Genomic DNA, 27,376 nt, shown 5'->3' on the forward strand with positions numbered 1-27,376 from the left:
CCCAGTCTGTGCCAGTCTCCATGGTCAATTTGGTCAGGGTCTCTCTTTTTTTTTAATTTAGAGAATACTTTATTAGTTTTTGTAATCAAACCCACGTATATAAGACCTTACATATTTAATACAGTGTGTTACCCCTGTACAAATGGAAAAAACTTAAGTTCAACATTTCTAGACCAATATGGCTGTTAATTTCTGTACAGTGCCAACTCAACACAGTAAACAGGGATACTTTTTTCCAAAGTTGACAGCACAGGTAAAGTTTCAAAAAATTCAAATTATATATCTGTATATATATATTTATATTTATATAAAAAGACCAATAATAGCAGTGTGTTATGCATCAACAGCAGCAACAGATTTTCCAGGTTCTGCAGTCATCTGAACAAAACTGTAGAGACATCCAGCATACTCCATTAAAAAAAAAAAAAGTAAAAAAACAAAACCCGAGAAAACAGCACAGTTCTGTTACTCTTGTGGTACCTGGCACCATTTTTTTTAAATTAGCTTCTCAATCATCATCTGGAAAGAAAACATTCTGAGCAACATCATTAAAAACAGCTCTGATAAAGCACGGTCACTACTACGTATCATAAAGCAGGTACAAGCTATTTTACATCCACAGAGGTATGATACAGTACTGTCCTACATCTATAATACTAGAGGATACAATTTAAAAGGCATTATTTGAGACTTGATTCTACTTTTCCAGCAGAGGGCCCAAAGGATGGTGTGACACAGCTTTGTAAAGAAACATACTCTAGACAGGATTTCCTTTCACTAGTGGCACAGTTCTAAGGATTCATTCTCTCCATGAATGTCAGCTAAAACCGTTATTAAAAAAATGAAAAATCCCTAGAACAAAACCGTATAACCACCAGATTCACATGAAGATGACCTAGTGGAGACAAGCTGGACCTCACCTTACCAACAAGCTATCAAATCTGTTATGTTTAAACAGTGAGACCTCCAAGGAAGGAGATGCCAAGTAGTGCTTCAAAGCTTCGGACCACAATCAAACACAGCATCCTTTTCAACAGAAGCAGAAGCTCATCTGAATATGCTCATGGATGCTGACATCAACATTTAATCATCTCCTCACTCATCCAGGAAGAGGGGGAGATCAGTTACTACTGTACTTTATTGTGTTCAACCAAATCACCATGTTACAAAAATAGCAAGTTGCCATAATAAAAAATAAGGCTCCTCTATCCAGCACCAGATAGCATCATTTTACTTTCAAGCCTAGAAATTGCACACTTGTATATAAACCAATCGAAGATGAGGATTGAGAGTTCATCTTGGTGGATTTTTCCTTTGATGAATATGAAGTGTCCTTCCTTATCTTTTTTGATGACTTTTAATTGAAAATTGATTTTATTTGATATTAGAATGGCTACTCCAGCTTGCTTCTTCTGACCATTTGCTTGGAAAGTTGTTTTCCAGCCTTTCACTCTGAGGTAGTGTCTGTCTTTGTCTCTGAGGTGTGTTTCCTGTAGGCAGCAGAATGCAGGGTCCTCATTGCGTATCCAGTTTGTTAATCTGTGTCTTTTCATTGGGAGTTGAGGCCATTGATGTTGAGAGATATTAAGGAATAGTGATTATTGCTTCCCGTTATATTCATATTTGGATGTGAGGTTATGTTTGTGTGCTTTCATTCTCTTTGTTTTGTTGCCAAGACAATTAGTTTCTTGCTTCTTCTAGGGTATAGCTTGCCTCCTTATGTTGGGCTTTACCATTTATTATCCTTTGTAGTGCTGGATTTGTAGAAAGATATTGTGTAAATTTGGTTTTGTCATGGAATATCTTGGTTTCTCCATCTATGTTAATTGAGAGTTTTGCAGGATACAGTAACCTGGGCTGGCATTTGTGTTCTCTTAGGGTCTGTATGACATCTGTCCAGGATCTTCTGGCCTTCATAGTTTCTGGTGAAAAGTCTGGTGTGATTCTGATAGGTCTGCCTTTATATGTTACTTGACCTTTTTCCCTTACTGCTTTTAATATTCTTTCTTTATTTTGTGCGTTTGGTGTTTTGACAATTATGTGACGGGAGGTGTTTCTTTTCTGGTCCAATCTATTTGGAGTTCTGTAGGCTTCTTGTATGCCTATGGGTATCTCTTTTTTTAGGTTAGGGAAGTTTTCTTCTATGATTTTGTTGAAGATATTTACTGGTCCTTTGAGCTGGGAGTCTTCACTCTCTTCTATACCTATTATCCTTAGGTTTGATCTTCTCATTGAGTCCTGGATTTCCTGTATGTTTTGGATTTCCTGTAGCTTTTTCCGCTTTACATTATCTTTGACAGTTGAGTCAATGATTTCTATGGAATCTTCTGCTCCCGAGATTCTCTCTTCCATCTCTTGTATTCTGTTGGTGAAGCTTGTATCTACAGCTCCTTGTCTTTTCTTTTGATTTTCTATGTCCAGGGTTGTTTCCATGTGTTCTTTCTTGATTGCTTCTATTTCCATTTTTAATTCCTTCAACTGTTTGATTGTGTTTTCCTGGAATTCTTTCAGGGATTTTTGCTATTCCTCTCTGTAGGCTTCTACTTGTTCTCTAAGGGAGTTCTTTATGTCTTTCTTGAAGTCCTCCAGCATCATGATCAAATATGATTTTGAAACTAGATCTTGCTTTTCTGGTGTGTTTGAATATTCCGTGTTTGCTTTGGTGGGAGAGTTGGGCTCCAATGATGCCATGTAGTCTTGGTTTCTGTTGCTTGGGTTCCTGTGCTTGCCTCTCGCCATCAGATTATCTCTAGTGTTACTTTGTTCTGCTATTTCTGACCGTGGCTAGACTGTCCTATAAGCCTGTGTGTCAGGAGTGCTGTAGACCTGTTTTCCTCTTTTTCAGTCAGTTATGGGGACAGAGTGCTCTGCTTTCGGGCGTGTAGTTTTTCCTCTCTACAGGTCTTCAGCTGTTCCTGTGGGCCTGTGTCTTGAGTTCACCAGGCAGGTTTCTTGCAGGGGAAAAGTTGGTCCTACCTGTGGTTCCAAGGCTCAAGTTTGCTCGTGGGGTACTGCCTAAGTCCTCTCCGTGGCGGCAGCAACCGGGAAGATCTGTGCCGCTCTTTCCGGGAGCCTCCATGCACCAGGGTTCCAGATGACGTTTGTTGTTTTCCTCTGGCGTCTGGATGTGCACAGAGTGCAGTCTCTTCTGGTTTCCCAGGCGTGTCCGCCTCTCTGAAGGTTTAGCTCTCCCTCCCACGGGATTTGGGTGCAGAGAACTGTTTATCCGGTCTGTTTCCTTCAGGTTCTGGCGGTGTCTCAGGCGCAGGGGTCCTGCCACTCCTGGGCCCTCCCCTACGGGAACCCAGAGGCCTTATACAGTTGCCTCTTGGGCCAGGGATGTGGGCAGGGGTGGGCAGTGTTGGTGGTCTCCTCCGCTCTGCAGCCTCAGCAGTGCCCACCTGAACAGGTGGTGAGGTCTCTCTCCCACGGGGTTTGGGAGCAGAGAGCTGCTGCGGGCCGGGATCCACGGGTCCAGGGTCTCTTTTAAAATTTTATTTATTTACTCTACCTGTCCTGAACTTTGAGGTCTGTAAATACAACGTAATTTTCAATCAACCTCTAAATACCTGGCCACACCCTGGCTTACCTTGGCAAGGAAAGTGGGGCTGTTTTCTGACCAGATTACCTTGGGCATTCCAAATCGGGGGAAGATTTCTTCCAGTATCTTCTTGATGATTGTAGAGGCCGTCTCTTGTTTGGTGGGGAAAGCTTCTATCTATTCCTGAAAAGATATCTATAAACACTAGGAGACATTTGAAATCATATTTTCCTGGTTTTATCTCTGTGAAGTCCTCTTCTCAGTAGTATCCAGGCCGTTCCCCACGGAGCCTCCTACCACAGTCAACTTTCCTGAAAACAGTTACGTTTTGGCATGGTATACATCAGTGCACTATCTGTTCCACGAGATACTTGAGACCTGTGACATAATATTTAGTTTTTGAAAACGTCTGGATGAGTTTGCTTACCCCTAAGTGAGTCCATTGATGCATTTGTTTTACCATGGCCTCTGCCTGTAAAAATTGTAGCAGGATCTTCTTTCTCGTTGAGGTGTACCAGAGTCTCTTCCTCGGCCTGGCTGGGTCATGGAGGGCCCTTCTTTGTTTTTCTTGCCCTCAGATGTTAGCAGGCCCCTCTGCTGATGGGCTGCAGCAAAGGCATATGTGCTGTCCACATAGATGTTAAGTCTCCTTCTCGGCTCAAGGGCTTTGGTGAGGGGAGCAAGCTCTACTCTCTGAGTAGTGGTGCCTTCTGGTAGGGCCTGAACCCATATGACTCTGTTTCCATCAACCACTGCTGCCCCAGCCCATCTTTTTCCTTCTCTAAGAAGCTGCTCCCATCTATGAACCAGATGGCATCTACCCCCTTTGGTGGCTGGTCAGTCAGATCTTTATGCCACTCCTGTGCTTTAGTGAGCTCCTGCTGACAGTCATGAAGGGGGGTGTCTAGGTCGGGATCCGGGAGCAGGGTTGCAGGGCTTAGACTCGTAGGGGCAGTCTGGAATCACAAGGAACAAGTGGGATACCCGGCCCACACCAAGGTCCACCGTTCTTCGGGTAGTCCATGAGTATTGTTTGTTGCCAGTAGCCCCCTTGCACTCAAGGTCTTTAGATATTGGCCCCACTGGGGGTGCATAGGAGCACAGAGCATTGGGTCCCTGTATCCACACTTCCCTTCTATCTCTGTACATAGCCAGCACTCTAGGACCAAGAAGCTTGCCTTCCGGGCTGCTGGAGAGGCCCCTCTTGTTCTTCCTGGGGCAGTCCCTGACCCAGTGTCCTTTTTCCTTGCAATAGGCACACTGATCTTTAGCTAGGAATTCTCTTCTGTTGCCAGGTACTGTCTTCCTAGGTTCCCTAACTACTGTGGCCAGTATATATTCCTCTCCTGTCTTTTATCTCTGTTTAGCTCTCTAGCTTCTTCTTTTCTTCCTTAGCTTCCTGCTCTTTTTATCTTCTTTCCTCTTTCTCTTCCTCAGTCGCTCTCATATCTTCTGCATCTTCCTCTACAGCTATTAGATGCTATCCACTTATGTAACTACACTTCAACTTTACTTTCTCTGCAACTTACACTAACTCTCAGCAACTTAGCTTAACCCTTTAAATTTCTGTAACTTTCTCTCTTTATATCTTTTACTCTATCTTAGCCAGATCGGTGGGGCATTTTCTAGCCCCTCGGAGACCCACCCTTGGAGCCTGGTGGCAGACCCGGAGCACTCCCTACCTTCAGGGGTATTCAAATCAACAGTTAGGAGTGAGGGTCTTCCATCCATGTCTGGAACATTCTTTCTGAGCTCCAGTAGGATTCCATCTTTCCTCAGTGGTAAAGAAGATCTGTAACAGTTACTAACAAGCATCTCCAATGGGATGGTGAGAAAACAAGAGAATCTTGAGAATAGAGGTCCACTGAAGAGGACAAATAGAATTTAGTCACACAGCTAAACCAGGAGGACTTTTTGGGACAAAAAGGCCGTTGTAAAATTAAGCACAAGCTTTGTGTCTGTGAAACAAAATGGCAAGCAGAGAGGGAGCTGATCTGTTACCGACTATCTCTCTGGACTTAAGAACTAATAACAAAAGGATGTAGAGATGGTTAGGACCTGGGTGCTAGATGCCAAGTGGCTGACAAAAGAATCGTAACCAGTTCACCTGGGACTTTCAGGACCTCAGTAGCAGCCCTTTACCAAACTGTCTCAGTGGGCTAAAGGCCCATGAAAAAGACAACATTAATACTGACCTTGGCCACAGCAAAAGCCTGAATTCTAAATTTTGACTGGCAAAACAAAGTTCTTCACAGTTTGTTGCAGATTCTTTTTGAAACTATTTTAGGGGCTTCTCTGCCCCCCAACCTGGGGCATTTTGACCACAGGGGCAGGAACTGGCTGCTGTGGGGATAGGATCAAAGGCACTCTCCATGTCAATGATGACTAACAGGGAAGGTTACTTAATGTTGGAGATCAAATCCTCTCTTGGAATAGGGCCAGCAGATAAGGCAGGCTCCCTTAAAGAACTTCTCCTAATGAACGCTCTCCTTCTGTGAGCAAGTGTTGAAGGTCTGGTCACTGAAGGCAGCAACTGGAATTATTTTTTTTCAGGGCCAAAAGTCTCATAAAACAACCACTAACTCTATATTATCTTTTTGTTGTCAAAGCGTCAACCCCAGCCGGCCTCATCACCTTGAAACTCCTCTTACGCTGACTTGGCCAGAGCTGCGCCATTGCCCACGCGCAGCCTGCAGCTTGCTAGCAGGCCTGTATGCTCACCACCCTCAGCCCCTACATTTCTCTACTCTGTGCTGTCCCTTCCTTAGAAGCTGTGAATGTTTAAGCAACAGGGAGAATTTTTCTTCAGGATCCAAGGTAAAGCTTTCAGGCTCTTGTTAATACCTGCTTCAGACAGGGTCACTCACTAACCTGGAGTTCTTCATACACAACTGTTAACAGCAGCTAGACTGGACAAGGGGAGCAAAGGGAGGGGCATCTCTCCTTGGGGAGGAGGCTCAAGAGAGAAAGATAAAACTCCCCGGCAGAAAACAATTTTTCTCAAGCAGATTATTTTTAACTTTTAAGTTAAGCACCAAGAGGACCAAGTAAAACTCCTTGACAAACAAAGCAAACAGTTTCATGATTTTAAACACAGTCGTCAGTCCAAGATTTTAAACACAGTCGTCTATCCAAAGTCCAAAAACGAAACAAAAGTCAAAAAGACACTGGACAATACCACAGAAAACAACCCAGACAAATAAGACCAAGACAAAGAATCCTATAACCAATTTCTACAGATGTTCAAAGAAAATTAGGACACAAAGAAGACAAACAATTCCAACAGTCAGACAGACAGACACACTGCGTGGCTTCGGTGTCAAACTGAAACCAAAAATTCAGACAGAGGCAACGACGGTCTGTATCCTTCAGTGGATCCAGCTCTCTCCTCTCTCCTCCAACCCAAAACCACGTATCCTTCTGATACAGGCTGAGCGCCGAAAAACCGGGCTCCAAACACCCTTGGAACATCTTCCATGGCTGCGGTGGAGAAGTCCGAGCTCGTCAGCTCCTTCTCTGGCCCGCCCAAATACAAACGGTCTAGACCCAAGCCAAGTAACTAAGCATTTACAGAACAAGTCACAAAGCAAGACAAGACAGGACAAGACAAACACTGGCCAGCTTACCTCCCGGTGGGTGGTTGGTGGTCTCTAGGCAGAGGATCTCCGATCCCGGATGAGCCCCCATAATGTAAGACTCTCAGAGAGAATCTTCCCTCAGGAGGGAGATCCTCGAGCCCAATGACCAGTCCGAGTCCACAGGCTGCAATCTATAAGAGGATTTTTATTGATCAGGATTCACAGGTATCTGTGGGCGTCCCAGTCAATTCGGAAGACTGGCAAGCCTAACAGAACCAGGGACGGGTTTTTATAGGGTATTGGGGAGCAGAAGCAGGCTTACAGAAGCAGATGCATGGTTGGTGGATTCAAGTGAGGCGCGGATGTATGGTTACACCCAATTGGCTATTCAAATGAGGTTGTCACACAGCAAGAGAATACGTGCAGGTTGGGGCGTCCGGAATATCAGGGGCTAGGGGCTTATCTCTTATTAGGTGTCCCATAAAGCAATATCAATAATTTAGACTGGTTCCTGTATTTTGTTTTCTTTTATGGTCTGTTTCGTCTGAATGATGGGTCAGCTTGTCCCACAAAGCTTGGACACATCTGAACTTTCCCAGGCTTATTTTAGTTCTGAGTCTGTGTGTCTAAAAACTTACTTTTTACTTCTATAGTTGAGGGCCTTGGGCCCCTCCTTTCTGGGAGGGGGTCTTTCAGTCCAATGGAAGCACCTGTGTTTGTGAGAGGAGTTTGGAATATCTGGAGATCACTTCTCTGGAGCTGTCCCAGGTATAGTAAGTGCCTGGACTTGACAAGATGTTGAAACACACACACACACACACACACACACACACACACACACACACACACACACACATACATATTATAGGCAGAGAAAAAGATTAAGCACATTTGGGGGAAAGAAAAAATTTTTTCTTAGATGTACATTTAAAACCCAGAGGAATCCTACCCTTTGGAATAGGTAGTAAGTGGGAACTTTAGGCAGATGTACTTATCTGGGTGGAGTCTATTTGGCCCATGAGAGGTAGATCTGAGTGGGTTTCCTGTAGCTTATAAGTTTACAAAAGAGATAACAACATGAGTTAACTTTTTTGTGGAGCAGAAGGAACAAGAATTTGTGATTACAGTTGTATCGTATAGTGGGAAGATTCATTAGTTAGGCAAATGTATAAGGACTTGAATAGGACAGTGGTATAGCAAGAAGAGGAAATATGAAACATTTAATCAATGAAAACCGAGTTTAGGTAAAGAAGTAACAGATTACATCTTTGAAAACTTACATCTGAACTAGTTGCTAGAAATTCAGTTCAGAGGTCTGTTTCTTAACTGCTAAATTACAGTTATTTTAGCTGCCAATGTAGTCAGAAATCTGGAGAAGAATAAACTATAATCTAGCATTCGTGTACTATTTAAAAAATGACAGAGTCCATCAGCCAACAGTTCCCCGTGGGCTCTGTGGTCTTCATGGCAACTTGGGGAGAGTCAGTCTGACTTTCAAGCCCAGAAGATGCAGAGCCTTTTCTCTGTGGAATGGATACATGTGACATGAGAAATGACTTACCTTGATTTAGATAAATCATTTGCCTCTGAGAGTATCCAGTTTTGTCTACTGTGTTTCTCTGTGGTTATCATAATCCAGGCAAACTGTTGAAGCTATGTTCATATCTTCTGAGACCTTGTGGGGACAAACTGTTAAAGGCTTTGGGAAATTCCGTCTGTCATAAACTTAAACATATTAATAATTATCAGACTTCTGACAAGAAGAATATTGATTGGTTACATCAGAGTTATATAACTTGTGCCTGTTTCATAGCTAAGAGGAGTTGGGTGGAGTTGCAAGAGGAACACAAAGAGGGTTTAGAGCAAAGGCATATGAATGCTTGGACATAAAGAATCTCATTCCATTTACCAGACTGCTGGCAGTAATTGTGAAGAACCCGTAAAATTGAGGAATCTAGTGTGCTGTAATGCAGCCATTTTGAACCATTATCTAGTGAATGTCCAGACATTATTGCATAGGTGTATCACTTTTTATGTCCTCAGGTGAGGCATTAATTTTAAAGTTTTAAAATTCTCCAGAAGACATCTTAACAGTTAATGTGTATCAAAGACCTTGAATTTCCCATTGGGGGATGTCAGTGCACCACGCCTGCACCGACACAGTACAGAGAATCGAGCGGAAGCCTGTGGGATTAAAGAAACACACACACACAGGTTATTTGTGTCAAGCCAGAAGAGGAAGGGCCTCTTGTAACTTTATTCACCAAACTATATACCCCAAGTACACCAGGTAGAAAATATCTGGGAAGCACAGTGGGAAACCCTGGCTCAAGACTTTGGTAACAAAAGACCGACTATGTGACCTGAATAAAATAGGGATATATCCAGGAAGACCAGCCTAAATCTTAAAGACAAAGACTGAGAAGACAAAAGGCAGGAAAGAATTGACCACCACTCAGGTGTGGGGTACCAGGCCAGACTGCTCCTTTGTTAGAAACAAAAGGCTTCCACATGCATCAGCAGGGCTCAGCAGGGGTCAAACCCTGCAAGAGACCCAGAAGGGTCTTGTTCGGGCTGAAAGCATTCTGTGATTGTTATCTTCTTGTGCCATAAATTCATGCGAGAGGCTTTTGTCCAACAATCTCAAGACTTTATGGCCGTCATCTTAACTGTGGCCATACAGTCACAAAGCGGCCAGGCCCAAATCCAATATGGCGCCCTACAGGGGGAAGTCATCACTTAATTTCCACCAGTGCCCCAGGGAAAATTAATGGCAACTGAAGTATTCTACCAAGGCCAGGTATTTGAGTCAACACTCAAACTCCTGTTGGCTACGACTGGCTCGGACCTGCCAGAAAGCTTTCTCACCCATGCCTGGGATTTCCTGTTGGCTGCAAGAGCCCAGAGTGAGAAGGGGGGATAAGGAACCGCTTTCGAGGGAAATGCCACCCAGGTCCTATCATCCATGTGTTAGCTCAGGAAATTCCCTCAATCCCAGAACACACTGGCCGACTTTTGCCTGTAAAGCAGGATCCTCCCTGCCAACCAGAAAAAAACCCTAACAATGTGTCAGTGTGTGTGAAGAAATTGTGCCTGTGAAAGACCCCCGAAGGGAGCCCCCCACTCAAGTCTCGGGAAAGACGCGCACCCAGTAGGACACAGACACCGACCTGCTGTAATCACACGAGGAAGATTTATTGTGAGCGAGATGAAACGAGAGCTCAGGCCAGCATGCTGGGGTCGAGACTCATACGCCACACAGGGAGTAGAGGAGTTCGACCCCGACCTGAATTTTCACAGAGCTTATAAAGGAAAAAACCACAAACCAGGGGGATCAAGAGGGAGGGAGGAGGGGAATTCCAAAACCACAAACTGCCCATACATTTAGGTCATATGCTAGTCATGTGTAACACTAGGCAACACACCCAGGACTTTGTGACATTGTGATTAGGGGTAGTGACATTTTCAGGGTCATTGGACCATTGTGGCCGGAGGCTATGGGTCATTGTGGCTGTTCCAGGAAACCTTTCATGCAAGAATGTTCCGGGAACCATTGTACAGCAAGGGAGGGGCGAAAAGTTCATGTTCTCACAGACCCTACCTCTTCTTTTTGGGTAGCTAGGCGGCTTATTATTAATTTTTAATCCTTCATTCCCCACTTCTTTTTTTTTTGTTAATAGTTCTAATCCTAGAACTTCATGGAGAACTCAGCTTCATCTAGCATAACAGCTTGGTATTGTAGTCTTAACATGAGGATTCTAACCTGGACACTATCCAAGCCTATCCACCAAGGTCATGACTAGCTTTTAGAACTTCTAAGCTTATACGGACTGTGATCCCTGAGGCACAGTCCCAAGAAGTGTTAAGAGTACTAACATATGCAATGTTACATCATTTGTAATGGAAATCAAGCCTATCCCACACCTATCTTGATAGAACCCAGGACAAACATGACTGAATTTCCCTCTAGGTCCCAGCTCTCAGCCCCAACAGCTAGTACACGGCTGGTGAGGGCTGAGAATTGACAGCTGTCAGGGTGGTCAGCAGCACCAGGTACGGTCCTTTCCAGCGAGGCTCGAGTGTCTGGACTCAGTGTAGCTGCAACCTGGAACTGATGGGATGTCTCAGGGGTCTCCGGGGCATAGGCTGCTGTCAGCTGTGAGCAGATTTCTTTCTGTATCACCTGTAGGTCTTTTAGCCTGGCACACAAATCATTATTACTATGGCACTATGACATGTTGGTTCAGTAACATCATCTAATACAGTCAGGGGGGCTGAGGCCCCATATAAGATCTCAAAGGGGGTAAGGCTGAATCTGGAAGGGGTATTTCTTGCTCTGAAGAGAGCAAGAGGGAAGGAGTGTCACCCAGTCTGTGCCAGTCTCCATGGTTAATTTGGTCAGGGTCTCTTTTAGAGTTCTATTTATTTACCCTACCTGTCCTGAACTTTGAGGTCTGTAAATACAATGTAATTTCCAATTGACCTCTAAATACTTGGCCACACCCTGGCTTACCTTGGCAACGAAAGTAGGGCCGTTGTCTGACCAGATTACCTTGGGCATTCCAAATCGGAGGAAGATTTCTTCCAGTATCTTCTTGATGATTGCAGAGGCCGTCTCTTGTTTGGTGAGGAAAGCTTCTATCTATTCCTGAAAAAGTATCTACAAGCACTAGGAGATACTTGTGATTATATTTTTCTGGTTTTATCTCAGTGAAGTTCACTTCGACTTTTCACCAAACTCTCTAGGTCTCTTTGCCCTGTTTGCTTGCTAAGCATTCACTTATTGACATACCTTATACTTTCTACTGTCTCTCTGGCTAAAATCTTAAAGTCTATTACATACACTTAACTACTTGGACAAACTTTTTATCTCCTAATTGAGTCCATTTCTGTATTTGGCAAAGTGAGTCTTTCCTTTATTCTCTGGGGAGTATAGCTTTCCCCTCAATGTGCCATTGTCCTTTATCTTTTAAGCAATTTGGGCCTTTTCTAAGTGAGGCCATCCCTTAGTCCGATCCCAGTTCCCAGTGGCTGTCTCTTGCAGGCCTGCAACCAGGATGGGCTCCTGCATAACCATTTTTTGAGCCACTTTATCTGCTTCGTTATTGCCCCATGTCACTGAATCTCTTCCCTCCTGATATCCTGAGCAATGAATAGTACTCACAGTTGTTGGCTTCATCAGGACATCCAAGAGATGGCAAAGGCATCTGCGGCACTGATGTACTGGGGGGTTGAGCCATCCCAGATGACATTGTGTTGTCCACCATGGCAGCACCCACTTGTCTCTGACCTTCATTCATGAAGAGAACTGTTCCCGTCTGTGGACAAGGTCCTCGGGTTTCAGCAGGGGTCAATCAGCCAGTCGCAGAGGTCTTTCCTCCACCCATGGGCTTCTGCCAGTACTTGACACTCGTGCTGTGGTGGCTCCAGGTCCGGATTGGGCAGCAAGGTGACCAGATTGTCCCCAACTGGTAGAGAATCTAGTCCATGGCAGCTGACCAGTGGTCCCATCTTTTGGGACACTCTATTCAAAGGCAGAACATCAGCCACTCTATCACAGTTTAAGTCCTGGATTGGGTGATAATTGTTAGTGCCCGGCTGGCAGGAGTGATATGTTCCAAGTAGAACAGCGCTAAGCCATTCGTCTCCCAGCATCAGGTACTGGTGCACTGAGACAGGTCTTAAGCTCCGCATACACAGTCTGTAGATATGCATACACATGGCCTCACCCAGCCATTTCAGCCCACGCAAGCCATTTTGGGGAGCAATTTTCTCATGAGCAAGGGATGGGAGCAGTCAGGGATGACTATGAACTAGTGGGTTACCCGGCCCACGCCAAGGTCCACTGTTCTTCGGGCAGTCCATAAGTATTGTTTGTTGCCAGTAGGCCCCTGTACCCAAGGTCTTTGGATATTGGCCCACTGGAGGGGGGCATAGGAGCACAGAGCATTGGGTCCCTGCATCCACACTTCCCTTCTATCTCTGTACCATAGCCAGCACTCTAGGACCAAGAGGCTCTCCAGTGTCCCCTCTTGTTCTTTCTGGGGCAGTCCCTGACCCAGTGTCTTTTTTTTTTTCTTCGTATTAGGCACACTGATCTTTAGCCAGGAATTCTCTTCTGTTGCCAGGTACTATCTTCCTAGGTTCCCTAACTACTGTGGCCAGTATATGTTCCTCTCTTGTCTTTTATCTCTCTTTAGCTCTCTAGCTTCCTCTTCTTTTAGTCTCTTTTCCTCCCTAGCTTCCTGCACTCTTTACCTCTTTCTTTCTTTCTTTCTTTCTTTCTTTCTTTCTTTCTTTCTTTCTTTCTTTTTTTTCTGTCTCTCTGCATCTTCTTCTACAGCTATTAGGTGCTGTCCACTTTTCTGCACAGACCCTGAACCATGCATCAACTTACAATAACTCTCTCAGCGACTTAGCTTAACCCTTCAAGTTTCTGTAACTTTCTCTTCATATCTTTTCCTTATCTTAGCCAGATTGGTGGGGCATTTTCCAGCCCCTAGGAGACCCACCCTTGGAGCCTGGGGGCAGACCTGGAGCACTCCCTACCTTCAGGGGTATGAAGAGAGCAGGCAGAAGTGAGGGCCTTCTATGCGTGTTGGAACCCCCTTTTTTTTTTTCTGGCCTCTAGTAGGATTCCGTCTTTCCTCAGTGGTAAAGAAGACCTGTAACAGTTACTAACAAGCATATCAAATGGGATGGTGAGAAAACAAGAGAATCTTGAGAATAGAGTCTACCGAAGAGGGCAAACAGCATTTAGTCACACAGCTAAACCAGGAGGCCTTTCTTGGAACAAAAAGGCCATTGTCAGTGTCAGCTCCATGGCTTTGCCTCTCAAGAGAACCAGCCTCCAAATGACACTAGGCTTCTAGTAACAACTAATAACAAAAGGATGGAGAGATGGTTAGAACCTGGTTGCTAGATGCCAGGGGGCTGATAAAAGAATTGTAACCAGTTCACCTGGGGCTATCAGGACCTCAGTAGTAGCCCTTTACCAAACTGTCTCACTGGGTTTAAAGGCCCATGGAAAAGAAAACATTAATCCTGACCTTGGCTACCTCCAAGTAATTTAGTGCTGGAGACTGACTCCTCCCTTGGAATAAAGACAGCAGATAAGGCAGGCTTCCTTAAAGAACTTCTCTAAATGAGCACTCTCCTTCTGTGAGCAAATGTCAGAAATTCCTTTCCTGTTCTTGTTTTCCTTATAGCCCCACCTAGCTCTCAGCCTTTTTAGATTATTCTTCCTGTAGCATTTCTAACACAGCCTGTCCCTTTTTTTTTTTTTTTTTTTAGCCTGTTAACAGCATTTTTGATCTTTTAGGCAGTTATGCACTAAGTGTCATACCGGCTGAAACTCCGCCTTTAAGATTCTTTGCTCCCAAGCAAAATTTAAATCCTTTTCCAGCTTATCTCAGCTGTCCACCATGAGATTCCCAGAGATCGCGAACCAAGGTGTAGTAATTCACTAAGAAATCTCTCTATAGTGTTTCTTTTTACCTTAAGCCTTTTCCTTTTAAACAGCTCCTGAAGAGCCAGAAAAATTGGGTGAGACTTGAGAAGTCCCCATGCTCGCTGCAGCAGCTCCGCAGCTAATTTCGCTCCCCTCTACTGTGTGCTGCGAGCACAAGCACAGATAAAACACTATTTTAAAAATTAACTTTGGCTATCAACCAACACACCGCCACTAGAGCGGGGTCCATAAGATTAAGTTTCTTACTCACTAAGCATTAAGGGGACCAAGTAAAACTCTTCAACGAACAAAGCAAACAGTTTCATGATTTCAAACACAGTCGTCAGTCCAAGATTTTAAACACGGTCGTCAGTCCAAATTCAAACACGAAACAAAAGTCAAAAAAACACTGGACAATACCACAGAAAACAATCCAGACAAACAAGACCAAGACAAAGCATCCTATAACCAATTTCCACAGATGCCTGGTACCTTCAGTACCTGGCCCAAACTGCAGCTTAACCTTAGCTGCTTCCGGGATACCAAACACAGAAACAGAATACAGACAACAGACACTAACACATCTAAGCACACTTGTCCGTGCCTATACTTAAATAGGCAGCCGAACTCGACCTCCAAAGTCACAGTCAGATCTTTTTGACTGTCCGTTGCCGGGTCCTCCCGACAAAATTCGGCTCGTGGAACGTTTCTCACGCGTCCCAGAGCCAGGACCCAACAAAGGCTGACTCGTGGAACGTCTCTCACGAGTCCCAGAGCCTGCGCGATTGGGGCGTCCCTCGGTGCGCTTTCTAAAAAGGAAAAAAAGAAAGAAAAAGACTATTCGGAGTAGGAATCCTTCATCTACTCACAGGCGCCATTTCGGGGTGGGGAACCTTCTTCCACCCGTGCACAGGGCAGGAAACCTTCTTCTGCCCAGACAGTGCACTAAGACCTTAAACCGGTACCGAAAAACACAGACTACAGGACTTAATTCACACACACTCACACACACGAGCACAAACAAAAGAGGAAAAAAAAAAAAAAACAAAACCGACGTCGACTTCGTGTCGACCAGAGGCACTGAAACTGATCGGCTGGTCGCAGACCTTGCCTAACAAACCGGTCGTCAAGGAGTAAAGTCTCCTCTGGACCTATCAGATGGGGTTCACCAGGCGTCCCTGGTCCCCCCTTGTCCTCCTGGGACGTCTCCCAGGGCGAACGGACGGTGGGTACCTGGACACGTCTATCCCTATCCACCCCGCTCTCCTTCCTGGAGCGCGGTCTCACTGAGCGTCCGCAAAACCGAAACAGCGATCGCACCAGATTCCCAGACAGAACATAGACACAGACCCAGACACAGCGCTGAGATAAAACAGAGAATCTTACCTCCAAGTGGGTCTAGGACCCCTGGGTGGTCGCGCAGATCCCGGACGAGCCCCCAAATGAAAGACCCCCGAAGGGAGCCCCCCACTCAAGTCTCGGGAAAGACGCGCACCCAGTAGGACACAGACACCGACCTGCTGTAATCACACGAGGAAGATTTATTGTGAGCGAGATGAAACGAGAGCTCAGGCCAGCATGCTGGGGTCGAGACTCATACGCCACACAGGGAGTAGAGGAGTTCGACCCCGACCTGAATTTTCACAGAGCTTATAAAGGAAAAAACCACAAACCAGGGGGATCAAGAGGGAGGGAGGAGGGGAATTCCAAAACCACAAACTGCCCATACATTTAGGTCATATGCTAGTCATGTGTAACACTAGGCAACACACCCAGGACTTTGTGACATTGTGATTAGGGGTAGTGACATTTTCAGGGTCATTGGACCATTGTGGCCGGAGGCTATGGGTCATTGTGGCTGTTCCAGGAAACCTTTCATGCAAGAATGTTCCGGGAACCATTGTACAGCAAGGGAGGGGCGAAAAGTTCATGTTCTCACAGACCCTACCTCTTCTTTTTGGGTAGCTAGGCGGCTTATTATTAATTTTTAATCCTTCACCTGAAATCTGGTAGCAGGAGTGTAGAACCATCTAGGTGGCAAAAACTAGCAAAACGTGCCACAGAGGGCAGTGAAAGGAAAATTATACAGATTTAAGGTTTAAAAATATGAAGTTAAAAGAGTATGTTTCAAAATTCACAAACTCAGGACTAAACACTGTGAAAAGCAAGTCCAGGCAGCCCCGCCCTGCCGCTAGAACTAACAGACCATAAAAGGAAAGGAATGCAGAACAGACCAGGAGTACTGGATCTGACTCATCGGCCACCTGGCAGGAAGAGATAAGCCTCCAGCCCCCGACATTCAGGACGCCCCAAACCTGCCAATGTGTGTAGCTATACCTTATTACCTCATCATGTGAAATAGCCAATCATATGTGAACATGTCTATGTGCCTCGTTTGAATCCACCAATCCCCGTAACTATGCATCTGCTTCTGTACGCCCGCTTCTGCTTCCTCAAATGCTATAAAAGCCCCATGCTGGAGCTGCTGGGCGCGCAAGTCCTCCGAAGAGACTGTGTGCCCACAGGTACCTGTGTTTTCCAATAAACCCTCTTGCTGATTGCATCCGAGTGGACTCGGCTCGGTCATTGGGCGCTTGGGTCTCCTCCTGAGGGAAAGGTCCTCTCCGGAGGTCTTTCAGCAGCAGTTTATGCTGAAGTCGGCTTGCGAGCCAGCTAAAGCAGTAACTCACATGGTAGAAGTCTTGAGTCTTACAGAAGCAAGAATGTGGTAGTGGAGGCACAGAAGACCCGGTGATCCAATTGTAGAAACAGTGGTAAATCGAACAGCAGGATGAGCATTCCCCCAAGGGGGTGTGGGGATGTGGGGAGCAGTAGTCACAGAGAAATCAGAAAACACATGTGAGTCACCAATATTGTTGTTTAAATATCGATCTGCTCCCGGATAAAGCACACAAAACCCACATAGTTCCATGTGGAGAGATTTGATGGGAGAGTGAGACAAAGGAATATGGCATAACTGCTCCCAGGTGGAGTTGGGAATTGATCCAAAAGGTTTGCTAGGAACATATGGCTGTTTCCCTGGCAACAGTGACCAAGTGGTGTTGCTGCTGAAGGCAATTCCTGATACCAACACTTATTCCTCATGTAGGAGTCTGATGTCTGATATAAACAAACATCTACTTACAGTTACCTCATCCTTCCATAGATCTTTGGTCATGGTCCAGCCAGTTGTAACTCATTTTAATCTTAATGTAAAAGTTTTCCTCCTGCAAGTTTGTCTTTTAATGTTCCCCACCGAGTGTACAGTTCTTACTTCCTTGCTTATGTTCTGGATCCTTGCCAACTGTTCAGCATTACCTGGCCCCTTGTATGGACCCTCTTCTGAGGCACTCTACTACTGATCCTCACATTGCCTTTTTGTCAGCTATGAGCAATTACCTAGAGATCAAGGACCCTAAACCCCTAAAATCAGTTCAAGTGACCTCTAAAACATGATTAATTGGTCACAGGCCATCCAACTCATTCCTCTTCTTGCACTCTGCACATTGAAAGACTCAGAACAAAAACATCTAGACTGAAGTCTCCTTTGCAAAAATTATCAGCTGCTCAGATCAGTATCACATCCTTCAGGACCAGCTGGACTCCTTGGCTGCTGCAGTGGTCCAAGATTAAAAGGGACTAGATCTACCGCTAAGGATGGGATTTGAGCCCTTCTCTACAAACAATATTACTTCCACGACAATAAATCCTAATTGTTTGAAATGGGACTTAAAGACAGCACCCAGACAAAAATTCCTTTTGGTTCTTCCCAGTCTGGTTCCTCCCGTTGATCACTCTTTCCTCATTCTCCCTGTACCTCTGTTCTTTCCTTGCCTTTTAGGTGTTTTACTTACTGAACCTCACTGTAAACCCAAACAACAAGTTCTATACAAGCTCTCTCAATACCTCTCACCCTACAATTCTATTTGTTCCTGATACATCTACAGAAAGACCTTTAAGATGCTGTGGAGAAACTCTGGTTAAAAAAATCGTCATCCCTTTCACCCTAGGCCAGATGCAATTCTTTCCATTACTCCTCTATTTTCTCCTATTCCCTTTCTTTGATGTTCTGTGGTTCCTTAGCTACTTCTGCTGACTCATTGTGGTGCAACAGCCCTAGCACTGAGGCCAGTCACTGTCACTATGAATCAAGCCCATGACCACTTCTCTCACCATCCCACTCTGTCTCTCCCACCTCTCCTCCTACTCCAACTTTCCCAGGAAATCTAAGTTTTATTATGTAGCCAAATCATCTGCTTACATCACTCTAACAGTTACTTTCCAAGTCTTTTCAGGAATACCTGAGTCATTGCAGCTGATAAAGTTAATACTCTCCCACAGCTACATGACCAAAGGAACTCTATCTAACCCTAGGTCCTCTTCAATAGACCTAGAAAGGCTTTCTTACAAAGATTCCCATCATCAGAAAACAGTTATAACACCCCACTCCTCTAATTTTTTATATCTTCTCAATGGTTAGGAATGATAACTTCCTGTTTAAGGACTACATTCCCAGCTTCTGCCCCTATTAGAGGCCACATCCCATTTTCCCTTGTAGACATTTTGGCCATCCACAAATGTGGGTGACAACTTGCACTCTTGCCATGAACAAAGATAGTACCACGTAAGTTCATAGCAAGCCTATTTTTCTTTCTGCCTACTACAGCTGTTTCTTTAAATAATGCAACAGAAAGACTAGGAGAGTTTTGAAGTTAAACTGAATGCATTTTGTACTGTGATATGGTAGACAGAGGGTGGATGTGGTAGTTTGAATGAGATTGCCACCCATAGGCAAATATATTGAAGGCTTAGTCAGTTAGTAGAGTATTTGGGAAAATTAGCAGGTATGTATGATATTGTTGGAGTATATTTATCCTTATTGAAGAAAGTGTGTTGCTGGGGCTTTCCACATTCACAATTCCAGATCCAACCCAGGTTATAAAAGCCCATGCCAGTTCCAGTCTCTGTGTCTCTGCCTAAAGCCTAAGATCAGGATACAGCTCTCAGCACTAGAAGCTCTGAAACTGTAAGCAATTTCACAAATAAGTGCTTAATTTTATGGGTTGCCTTGGTCACAGTGTCAACAGCAACAGAATAGCAACTAAATTAAGGCACCTCTAAATATCAAATTGAGTGCATTTAAACAAGTATGTCTGGTAGACACCCATTGCTCAACCCCAGACAACACTTACCAGAAGACGAGGTAGGATTCTCAAGGACCTTCCCTACTCTTATCCCTCACCCAATTCTAGGGAGACAGCCCTAGTGCTAAGACAGAACACCAGAAGCAGACTCCTCCCTTCCCATCCTCCCCTACTCATGTGTGTGCCTCCTGTGAATTCCACAGACGATCCCCAGCTGCCCGTTCACTCCCACCCCTTTGCTGTATTCCACCCTCCAATCCAGACAGACTCACCTGCACAACAATCAGCCATGTCTTCCAGAAGACCAAGAAGGCTGCCCCCAGACCTCTCCTACTCTCTCAGTTACCACAGACTCAGTTCTCAGGGTGGCCCCTAGTACTGAAACAGAACACCAGGGTCAGTATACCTTTCATCCTGTCCATGCCTCGCATGTATCCCTCAGACCATTACCCTCTGACCTCCTCTTCCCCCCAACTTCTAATACCAGCAAGGACTCTACATGAACATACTAGGTAGACAGGCCAAGAAAACAGGCAACATTCAGACAATACACTCTGAAAATCCAGAGAAGGAACAGAAATCAAGGAATAAAACTCATATCCAACAAAGACAAACTCAGAATTATGCACCTAGATCTATAATTGCCCCCAAAACCAGATGCCTAGACACCATAATAAGAACATGATCAATAACAGCCAGTGGAGTATGTCAAATACAAAGTAAATAGGGCTCAGATAGAATACCATACATAGCTGACACACAAGAAAAGACATTAAAACCAACTATATGAAGATGATAGTGGTCTTTAAAGAGGAAATGAGTTAAGTCCCTTAAAGAACCCCAAGAAAACACAAAATAACAGTGGTAGAAAATGAATACAACTGTTCAAGAGCTAAAAACAAAAATAGAATAAAGACAACACAAACTGAGGGAATGCAGGAAGTAAACAATTGAAGAAAAAAAGCCAGAGGGCTTAAACAGATGTGAGGCCACAGGTTCCAGCCTAGACAACAATATCCAGTAAAACCTTCAATCATTATGGATGGAAAAAAAAAGATTTTCGATGAGAAAAGCAAATTTAAACAATAACTATCTGCAAATTTAGTGTTACAAAAGATGATAGAAGGAAAACTCTGACCTTTTGGATGGGAGAGATGATGGAAGACAAAATGTAGGTAGAGGAGGCCCTCAGTTTAGGTATCATATCTGCCAGGATCCATTACCAAACCATTTATAACTTAGAATAGCTTACGAAGATAGGGCCACTCAAGCTGCAGGTGTCCTACAGTCCAGACTCTGCCCTGATCTTAAGGGACCCAGTCAAACAGCCCCCTGCATCCAAATTCTGTGGGAGGGAGGGCTATACTTTCAGAGGGGCAGACACGCCTGGAAAGCCAGAGGAAATTACTCTCTGCCGATATTTGTGACTCTAGAGGAAAACACATAGCACCATCTGTACCCCCAGTGCACAGGGACCCCGGAGAAGGTAGGGCAGGTCCTTCTGGTAGCTGTCTTCACTGATAGCTGAAACACAGCACCGAACAGTGACTTCAGGCCCAAGACCAGAGGTAAGACCAAATTTTCTGCTCCAAGTGACCTGCCTGGTGGACTCAGGACACATGCCCACAGGAAAAGCAGAAGACCAGTAGACAGGAAATACTGCACACATGAAAGCAGAACACTCTATTCCCATAACTTGGCTGAAAGAAAACAGGAAAACAGGTCTACAGCACTCCTGACACACAGGACTATAGGATGGTCTAGAAACTGTCAGAAATAGCAGAACAAAGTAACACCACAGACAACCTGATGGCAAGAGGCAAGCGCAAGAACCCAAGCAATATCATCATCGGAGACCAATTCTCCCACTAAAGCAAACACTGAATATGAAAACACACCAGAAAACAAGATCTACACTTTAAATCACATTTGATCACGATGATGGAGGATTTTAAGAAAGACATAAAGAACTCACTTAGAGAAATGCGGTAAAACACAAATAAACAAGCCTAAAGAGAGAAATCACAAAAATCCCTGAAAGAATTACAGGAAAAGACACTCAAACAGGTGAAGGAATTAAAAAGGGAAACAGAATCAATAAAGAAAGCACAAACGGAGACAACCCTGGATATAGAAAACCAAAGGAAGAGAAAAGGAGACACCGATACAAACATCACCAACAGAATACAAGAGATAGAAGAGAGAATCTCAGGAGCAGAAGATTCGACAGAAATCCTCGATGCAACTGGCAAAGATAATGCAAAACGGAAAAAACTACTGGCCCAAAACAAACAGGAAATCCAGGACTCAATGAGAAGATCAAGCCCAAGGATAATAGGTATAGAAGAGAGAGAAGACTCCCAGTTCAAAGGACCAGTAAATATCTTCAACAAAATCATACAAGAAAACTTCCCTAACCTAAAGAAAGAGATGCCTATAAACATAAAAGAAGGCTGCAGAACTCCAAACAGATTGGACCAGAAAAAAAAAAAAATCCTCCCGTCATAAAATAGTCAAAACACCAAATGCACAAAACAAAGAAAAGAATATAAAAAGCAGTAAGGGAAAATGGTCAAGTAACATATAAAGGCAAACCTATCAGAATCACACCAGAATTCTCACCAGAGACTGTGAAAGCCAAAAGATCCTGGACAGATGTCATACAGACCCTAAGAGAACAAAAAATGCCATCCGAGGTTACTGTATCCTACAAAACTCTCAATTAACATAGATGGAGAAACCAAGATATTCCATGACAAAAAAAATTTGCACAATATCTTTCTACAAATCAAGCCCTACAAAGGATAAAAAATGGTAAAGCCCAACACAAGGAGGCAAGGTACACCCCATATAAAGCAAGAACTAATCGTTTTACAACAACAACAATAAAAAAAAAAGAGAAGACAAGCAACAAACATAATCTCACATCAAAACACAAATAAAAGAGGAAGCAACAAACACTATGGCTTAATATCTCTCAACATCAATGGACTGAATTCACCAATAAAAGGACAAAGATTAACAAACTGGATATGCAATGAGGACCCAGCATTTTGCTGCCTACAGGAAACAAACCCCAGAGACAAAGACAGACACTATCTCAGAGTAAAAGGCTGGAAAAGGTTCCAAGCAAATGGTCAGAAGAAGCAGGCTGGAGTAGTCATTCTAATATCGAATGAAATCAATTTTCAGTGAAAAGTCATCAAAAAACATAAGGAAAGATGCTTCATATCCATCAAAGGAAAAATCCACCAAGATGAACTGTCAATCCTAAATATCGATGCTCCAAATAGAAGGGCACCTACATACATAAAAGAAACCTTACTGAAGTTCAAAGCACACATTGCACCTCAAACAATAATAGTAGGAGATTTCAACACCCCACTCTTATCAATGGACAGATCATGAAAACAGATATTAAACAAAGACATAAATAGACTAAGAGAAGTCAGGAATGAAATGGATTTGACAGATATTTATAGAACATTCTATCTTAAAACAAAAAGATATACCTTCTTCTCACCACCTCATGGTGCTTTCTCCAAAACTGACAAAATAATTGGTCATTAAACAGGCCTCAACAGATACAAAAAGATAGAAATAATCCCATGAGTCCTATCAGACCACCACGGGCTGAAGCTGGTCTTCAATAACAATAAGGGAAGAACCCCCATATATACATGGAAGTTGAATAATGCTCTACTCATTGATAAACTGGTCAAGGAAGAAATAAAGAAAGAAATTAAAGACTACTTAGAATTTAATGAAAATGAAGGTACAACATACCCAAACTTATGGGACACAATGAAAGCTGTGCTAAGAGGAAAACTCATAGCTCTGAGTACCTGCAGAAAGAAACGAGAGACAGCATATACCAGCAGCTTGACAGCACACCTAAAAGCTCTAGAACAAAAAGAAGCAAATACACCCAGGAGGAGTAGAAGGCAAGAAATAATCAAACTCAGAGCTGAAATCAACCAAGTAGAAACAAAAAAGACTATAGAAAGAATCAACAGAAAGAAAAGTTGGTTCTTGGAGAAAATCAACAATATAGATAAACACTTAGCCAGACTAACCAGAGGAAACAAAGAATGTGTCCAAATCAACAAAATCAGAAATGAAAAGGGAAACATAACAACAGAATCAGATGAAATTCCAAAAATAATCAGATCCTACTACTAAAGCCTATATTCAACAAAACTTGAAAATCTGGAGGAAATGGACAATTTCCTAGACAGATAACAGGTACCAAAGTTAAATCAGGAACAGAAAAACCATTTAAACAACCTCATAACTCCCAAAGAAATAGAAGCAATCATTAAAAGTCTCCCAACCAAAAAGAGCCCAGGTCCAGATGGGTTCAGTGCAGAATTCTTTCAGACCGTCATAGAAGACCTCACACCAATACTATCCAAACTATTCCACAGAATTGAAACAGATGGAGTGCTACCAAATTACTTCTATGAAGCAACAATTACTCTTATACTTAAACCACACAAAGATGCAACAAAAAAAGAGAACTTCAGACCAATTTCCATTATGAATATCTACTCAGAAACACTCAATAAAATTCTTCCAAAACAAATCCAAGAGTACATCAAAACAATCATCCATCATGATCAAGTAGGCTTCATCCCAGGTATGCAGGGTTGGTTTAATATACAGAAAACCAACAATGTAATGCACTATATAAGCAAACTGAAACATAAAAACCACATGATCATTTCATTAGATGCCGAGAAAGCATTTGACAAAATTCTACATCCCTTCCTGATAAAAGTCCTGGAGAGAACAGGAATTCAAGACCCATACCTAAAATAGTAAAAGTCATATACAGCAAACCAGTAGCTAATATTATACTAAATGGAGAGAAACTTGAAGCAATCCCACTAAAATCAGGGACTAGCCAAGCTACCAACTCTCTCCATACTTATTCAATATAGTTCTTGAAATCCTAGCCAGAGCATTCAGACAACAAAAGGAGGTCAAAGGGATACATATTGGAAAGGAAGAAGTCAAAATATCACTGTTTGCAGATGATATAATAGTATATTTAAGTGATCCCAAAAATTCCACCAGAGAACTACTAAACCTGATAAACACTTTCAGCAAAGTGGCTTGGTACAAAATTAACTGAAATAAATCAGTAGCCTTCCTCTACACAAAAGAGAAACAAGCCAAGAAAGAAATTAGGGAACCAACACCCTTCATAATAGTCCCAAATAATATAAAATACCTCAGTGTGACTTGAAAGAAGGAAGTGAAAGATCTGTATGATAAGAACTTCAAGCCTCTGAAGAAAGAAATTGAAGAAGATCTAAGAAGATGGAAAGATCTCCCATGTTCATTTATTGGCAGGACTAATATAGTAAAAATGGCCATTTTACCCAAAGCTACCTACAGATTCAATGCAATCCTCATCAAAATTCCAATCTAATTCTTCAGAGATTTAGACAGAACAATTTGCAAATTCATCTGGAATAACAAAAAATCCAGGATAGCTAAAACTCTCCTCAACAGTAAAAGGACTTCTGGAGAATCACTATCCCTGAACTCAAGCAGTATTACAGAGCAATAGTGGTAGAAAACTATTTGGTATTGGTACAGAGACAGGCAGATGTACCAGTGGAATAGGAATGAACACCCAGAAATGAACCCACACACCTATGGTCACTTGATTTTTGACAAACGAGTCAAAAACCATCTACTGGAAAAATGAAAGAATTTTCAGCAAATGGTGCTGGTTCAATGGGAGGTCAGCATGTAGAAGAATGCAGATCGATCCATTCCTCTGACCCTGTACAAAGCTTAAGTCCAAGTGGATCAAGGACCTCCACATCAAACCAGATATACTCAAACTAATAGAGGAAATAGTGGGGAAGAATTTCGAAGACATGGGCACTGGAGAAAATTTCCTGAACAAAACACTAATGGCTTATGCTCTAAGATCAAGAATCGATAAATGTGCCACTTGAATGGCAGATTCGCAGCAGTCCAGACACCACCTGGACCTGAAGGGAATGGGTCAACAGTTCTCTGCACCAAAATCCTGCGGGAGGGAGCACTATAACTTCACAGGGGCAGACATGCCTGGGAAGCCAGAAGAGAAAACACTCTACCCATATTTCTAACTCCAGAGGAAAACACCTAATGCCATCTGGAACCTCGGTGCACAGGGACTTCAAGAAAAGGCAGCACAAGCCCTCCTGGTTGCCGCCCTCACCAAGAGCTCAAAAGCAGACCCCCATGAGCAACTTGAGCTGTGGGATCACAGGTAAAACCAACTTTTCTGCTCCAAGCAAACTGCCTAGTGGACTCAGGACACCCAGAGGCAAAATTCCTCTGGGACCGGACACTTCCAGTTTTAGCTGGAGCCCCAACCTCTCTCATCATGGCCCACAGCTCACTGCTCCCAAACTCCTTGGGAGAGAGAACTCACCACCCGGACAGGAGGGAACTCCTGAGACTGCAGAGCATGAGAGAACAACAATACTGCCCAACCCTGCCCACATCCCTGGCCCAAGAGGAAACTGTAAAGGGCCTCTGGGAACCAGAAGATAGAGGCACTCTAGCAGCAGGTCCCCCGCAGCCCAGACACCCCCGGGACCTGAAGGGACCCAGTCAACAGTTCTCTGCACCCAAATCCCATGGGAGGGAGAGGTAAACCTTCAGAGGGACAGACATGCCTGAGAAGCCAGAAGAGACTACACTCTGCCCACATTTCTGACTCCAGAGGAAAACACCTAACGACATCTGGGACCAAGGTGCACCGGGGCTCCAGTAAAAGGCAGAGCAGGCCCTCCTGGTCGCCGCCCTCACCCAGAGCTCAAAAGAAGCCCAATGCGAGCAACTTGAGCCTTGGGACCACAGGAAAGACAAACATATCTGCTTCAAGCCACCTGCCTGGTGGACACAGGACACAGTCCTATAGGAACAGCTGAAGACCAGTAGACAGGAAAGAACATACACCTGAAAGCAGAACACTCTGCTCCCATAACTGGCTGAAAGAAAACAGGAAAACAGGTCTACAGCACTCCTGACACACAGGACTATAGGATGGTCTAGCAAGTGTCAGAAACAGCAGAAAAAGGTAACACCAGAGACAACCTGATGGAGAGAGGCAAGCACAGGAACCCAAGCAACAGAAACACATGGCATCACCAGAGCCCAATTCTCCCACCAAAGCAAACACTGAATATCCAAACACACCAGAAAAGCAATATCTACATTTTAAATCACATTTGGTCATAATGCGGGAGGGCTTCAAGAAAGACATGAAGAACTCCCTTACAGAAACATAGGAACACATTAAAAAGTAGAAGTCTAGAGAGATGAATAACAAAAATACCTGAAAGAATTAGTGGAAAACACAATCAAACAGGTGAAGGAATTAAAAATGGAAAGAGAAGCAGTAAAGAAAGCACAGAGGGAATCAACACTGGATATAGAAAACCAAAGGAAGAGACAAGGAGCTGCAGATACAAGCACCACCAACAGAATACAAGCAATAGAAGAGAGAATCTCAGGAACAGAAGCTTCCATAGAAATCATCAACACAACAGTCAAAGATAATGTAAAACGGAAAAAGCTACTGGTCCAAAACATACAGGACATCCAGGACTAAATGAGAAGATCAAACCTAAGGATAATAGGTATAGAAGAG

The 27,376-nt window shown here is 43.7% G+C and overlaps 1 long non-coding RNA gene across 1 annotated transcript; it reads right to left on the reverse strand.

The window, feature by feature from the left end:
* Positions 1-10,295: 10,295 nt before the first annotated feature.
* Positions 10,296-17,271, reverse strand: LOC147998135 (uncharacterized). The gene is made up of 2 exons (XR_015646463.1): positions 13,669-17,271; positions 10,296-11,318 (listed from the first exon to the last, which is right to left on the reverse strand). It is a non-coding gene; the product is annotated as an uncharacterized LOC147998135 (long non-coding RNA).
* Between the last annotated feature and the right edge of the window lie 10,105 nt (positions 17,272-27,376).

This window comes from Rattus norvegicus, chromosome X, assembly GCF_021556685.1.
Source record: "Rattus norvegicus strain SHRSP/BbbUtx chromosome X, alternate assembly SHRSP_T2T, whole genome shotgun sequence".
Taxonomy (NCBI): Eukaryota; Metazoa; Chordata; class Mammalia; order Rodentia; family Muridae; genus Rattus; species Rattus norvegicus.